The sequence below is a fragment of the Pinus tabuliformis genome, chromosome 5_1, assembly GCF_031772625.1.
Source record: "Pinus tabuliformis cultivar Carrire ecotype Pingquan chromosome 5_1, CPIR1, whole genome shotgun sequence".
In the NCBI taxonomy this organism is placed as follows: domain Eukaryota; kingdom Viridiplantae; phylum Streptophyta; class Pinopsida; order Pinales; family Pinaceae; genus Pinus; species Pinus tabuliformis.
Genome location: NC_142305.1, coordinates 939296905 through 939302118, shown reverse-complemented (window position 1 = coordinate 939302118; position 5214 = coordinate 939296905). Strand labels below are relative to the sequence as shown.

General features: G+C 35.8%; 1 pseudogene; it reads left to right on the top strand.

Annotated features, from left to right (window-relative positions):
- Window positions 1-3090: 3090 nt before the first annotated feature.
- On the top strand, window positions 3091-3702 carry LOC149167866 (putative cytosolic oligopeptidase A pseudogene; annotated as a pseudogene).
- The last annotated feature ends 1512 nt before the right edge of the window (window positions 3703-5214 follow it).

The window sequence follows — 5214 nt, the reverse complement described above, 5'->3', positions numbered from 1 at the left end:
AAAAAGGTATGATTAAATCCAACTTTCTTGATTTTAATTAATTTAAGTATTTTAGACTTATAATAAGAATAAGGAACCATCTTCCAAGTGCTCATGTTGATCCTCAAAAACGTTGCCTGAAAACCCGCCAAAGCTGGATGCTGAAAAAACTCTAATCCGAAGAGAACATGAGTCAGCTACAAGTCTGAGTCATCTCTGAAATTTTTCTTGACAACTCCATCATGTGCCAAGCTGTAAAATGATCCATTTGTCCTTTGATTTCAATTAGCATCCTTTGTCCACTGACAAAATGTTGATGACGCCCACTGGCGAATTTTCTTGTACACTAACAAAATGTTGAGAACGCCCACCGACGAATTTGTTGATGTTGGAACTGCCCATTGGATGATTTGATGTTGATGAACACTAGATGCTTTGCTGATGTTGTCTATACTTTCATTTTGACAACCACTGTCAATTTCATTGACATTTTCCTCCCTTTGTCAGTTGAAAGGAGAGACAATCTTGTTCAAATTATTCGTGAATTCCCCCCCTTCAGGTGTAGGAGTGTTTCACTAGTGTACTCCCTCATTCAACTGCACAAGAGTACCATCTTCATTTTTACTGTTGGCTGCAATATGTGTGAGTGACTTCGATTGTAAAACTTATACAATCTTCTAACCGTGGATGACCATTCCCAGGGATCAATCCATGAATAATTGATCTTCAATCTGGTTGATCGTTGTTATTTGTTGCATTGTGCTAATGAATGATTTGACTTGCCACAATGGTGATACGGATGGAGATCAAAACATTGATCTTCCAAATGACCGGTTCCTTGACAATGAAGGCATTTTGGTTTGACTGCAACTTCAGTTTGCTTGTATCTATGTTTGTCTTCAACTTTCTTAGAACTAGCCAATGTGATTTGTGCAAGAAACCACCCATTGACAAACTTAATGGGTCTTGAATAATCTGGGATATGCAATTTGGTTTCATCTTTGACATATCCTAAGCCTTGTCGATTTCTGTTACTTTGGATTTCTTCCCATGTCTTGATGATTGGTTTGGAAGAAAGTTGAACTGGATCAGGGACCACTTCAACACTTGAAGTTGGTTGGATCAGTGACATGGAATTGTCAGCTGTATTTGTATTGTTCAAAGACTTGGAAGCATCACTCATCTCTAGCAACTTAATTCTTTGTAGTTGTGACTCCAGTTGAAGGAAATCAATCATTTCATGTGCATGTTGAAGATGCACTTGAATATCAACAAGAGTTGTTTTGTTGATGTTCACCATGTCACCAGCGAATGATAAAATCAAATTGTGAAGAATTTGGGACTATTGAATGTGTGTTTCCATGTTAGCTTGTTCACTTTGAATTCAGGCTTGCTTGTATTGTTTCTTATTGTTGATGCTTTAAACACTTGCTAGAGTTTTGTAACTTGGTTTCTTTAACACTTGATTTCACGCTCGCTTTGCTTGAATGCTTCAATCAACTTCACACTGGCTCATTTGTTGTAGATGTCGAGCTTTGAAATTTTGCACTTGATTTTGACACGCTCGCTTGCTTGGTTCTTTGAATGACACGTTCCCTTGATTTATTGCTTATTGCACTTGTGTTAAACATTGGCTTGATTTGATGCTCACTTGAAGAATAGAATACTAGAATTCACAATCGTTTGATGATGATTGCTTACTAGATGGCTTGCTTGAACTTGCTTGATTGATTACTGACACTTTGTGCTTTGTTTAATGTACTCATTGAATGTGTTGACTTTTAAAAAAGGAAGGGTGTCGAACACTGTCGAAAATGCACCCAAGAGACAAATGACAAGTTCAATCTTGATGACTCAGTTGAAGACTTACTTGACTTAATGTATTCACCTTAAGAATTCAAATTAGAGTGTCGGTTACAATCGAGAATTCACTCATACAATTCAGTTAAAAAAATGTTTATCTGCAAGTGATACAAAAAGTGTTGATGATGTTGGTGTCGTCTTGGCTTGAAATGCTTGATTTTGTAGCATCCTGAACTTGATTGCTTTGATTACATGATGTGAAATGTGCTTGCTTGGAAGATCATCTTATCAAGTTGATGATGTGATGCTTTGTTCTTGTGTACTTAAGCTTGATTACATGAGCTTGATTAAGCGTTCTTATACTTAATCTTGCTTATGTGCATGTAGTTGTTTAAGCATAATAGAAAGAGAGTGTTTTGATAATCTGAAAACAAGTCATGCACACACATGCATTACACATGGCATACCTAATATCCCCTTATTCAATTTCAGGTGGATCTAGGACACAAGCACCACAAAAATTATGATTTTATTAATTACTGGAGTACATCATTCTTCAATGTCACAACTTTGTCGTGGAAACTTCTCAATGAGAATGTCACACTTGCAAACTTTGGAAGCAAATTGTCTTCAAAAACTCCCTGCACTGACTCAATTGCTCTCAAGGAAAAATATTACTTTGAATTACAATAATGACTTTCACTTATCACTCCAAATACAAAAATTCACTTATATCTCAAAAAAAAATATTCACAAACTTCTTAACTCCTTATCACTCCAATTTAAAAAAAAACAACTTTATGACCAATCCTAAAAATCTTTGTGAATACACCTTATCACTAATTCTCTTTTGTATTCCACTCATTCTCTCTCCTCACCACTCATTCTCTCCATTCAAAATGTTACTCAATAAAAAAAATTGAGTGCCTAAAAAGATTTTCACCAACTTAAAAGAAATCCCTCGAAAACATTACTGAAAAAAATACACTTATCTCCAGGTCTAGAGATCGAACCGCATCAAATTGGTGTTCATCACGATTTCACGCAGCAAGTCTAGAGAGAATTCCATGGCAACAACAACATGCATATATTTCTCCCCTCCAATTGGTGTTCATCGTGTTGTCACACAGCAGGTCATGGGATCGAGTCCAGGGCACAAAAGTATGATGGGCTATTCTTCGTCAGGTCTGAAGGTAGAATCTAAGATTGATGGGCTTTTGGCAAACACTGGGTATACTGTATATGCCTTTGATTTAGAGCAAATTGCAGCCAACTTGGTCAGGGCTATTTGAGCCTTTAGAGCAAATCATGGATCATCTCTCCGTTGTATGGAGAGTTGTAAGCCATCTTAAAACTGTCAAAGACTATGAAGATCTTCGTTCAGCTATTGAGGAAGTGCAGCCTGAAAAAGTGACATTTCAACTTAGACTAGGACAAAGCAAACCTATCTTCAATGCATTCAAAGCTATTCAGGAAGATCCTATTTGGGAAATGCTGATAGAAGCCCAAAAACGTATAGTTGAAGTTCAGATTAAGGAAGCCACACTTAATGGTGTTGCTTTGGAAGGGGATGCTAAAGTGCACTTTAATGAAATCCAACAGGAATTAGAAAAGCTTTCATTAAAATTTACTGAGAACATTTTGGATGCAACAAAAAGCTTTGAGAAGCTAATAACTGACAAGAAAGATATTGAGGGATTGCCACCAACTGCTCTTGGTCTCGCTGCTCAAACAGCAGCATCTAAGGGTTATGAAGGTGCAACTGCCGAGAATGGGCCATGGATTACTACATTAGATACTCCAAGCTACCGACCAGTTCAACAACATGCACGTAATCGTAGTCTTTGTGAGGAGCTCTATCATGCTTATGTTACTCGTGCCTCTACTGGAAAGTTAGATAACACTCCAGTTATTGATTAGATTTTGAGACTTCGATTAGAGAGAGCTAAACTACTGAAGAATTTGGTCCAGAATGGGCAATACAACATATTGTTCCACAGGTCCTCGAGAAGATAAATAATACTCACTACTTGTATTGCATGAAAAATTTGAATGCTACGTCACTTCTAGCTGCAGTCATGGAACACGAAATCTCTGCGGTTATTCGATTGATCCATCACCTACCTTGGCGATTCCTCTGATTCGGTAACTAGCAAACTCACCAGTGGTTTCTGGGAAACATAATGGCAATGCTTGATGAGCCACTATATCCAATTGCCATTATGATTGATGAATTAAATAATGAGGACATTCAACTATGACTTAACTCTATTTGAAGGATTTCGACAATTGCTCGTGCTCTCTTCGCAATTCTATCAGGATCAGGTGTCATAACAGTGTGTCGTTTCATTCTTTTGCAGCTTCTTTAGGTGGAATTAGGTTTCCACGATGGATGTCATGTTAATGGAGGGGAGAACCCATGCCACATGGAACCTGATGCCATGGACAAGTAAATAGCTCAAGTTGTAGTCCAGACTCCATGCAAACTACTTATGCCATATTCACATTTATACATGGAATTTTCATCATTGTAACCAACCGCAAGTCTCAGGTTCGAACTTCTTCACTCCCATTGGGTGAAAGAACCTCGCTTTGATACCACATGTAGAATAATAAATAAAATTAACACATATAAAAAATATCAGATACATAGAAATGGCGGAAAAGGCCTCAGCCTAACTATATTCCTCTCATAATGCAATCCAATATACAAAGAATGATAATAGTACAAATAAATACATGAGGAAGTTTGTCTCAAGATAATATGTCTATCTTAGACACTATGGTTGAGAAAATATCTCAACAACACACTAATCTAGGAGCCTAACTAGTTGGAGAGAATCTCTCAACCAACTACGCCTAAATTGACTCCTACCCATGAGGAACAAACTCAATCTAGAAAGGTAGGATTAAATCCAACTTTCTTGATTTTAATTAATTTAATTATTTTGGACTTATAATTGTTTTCATCAGATGAGAGTGAGGCTAACGATTTTGAAATGAGTTATGGTTTTTGGGTATGTGGTATTGACAAAGCATGGTATTGGCCCATGGTATTGTAGAAAATCCTTCGTAGAAGTTAATTATATCCATGGTAAAATGGGCGAATATTCAAGATTAAGAAGCTTGTTATAATGTAATTTTTTTTTTGTTATTTATTTATTATTGCTATTATTATTTTTTATGTACTTATTATTTAAATTTAAATATAGTTACATAATCATTATTTTAATTTATATGGTAAAGGATGTTAATTTATAACTACTATTTATATGCTATATATTTTAATGTCATATGTATATTATGATTATGATTTTCTTTCATCTAAAAGATTGTTCCTAATTTCATTAATAAAAACAAAATTAGAGGATAAAAAAATGAATTTAAAAAATATGTACATCTAACATTTAACATCTAACATCTAACACCTAC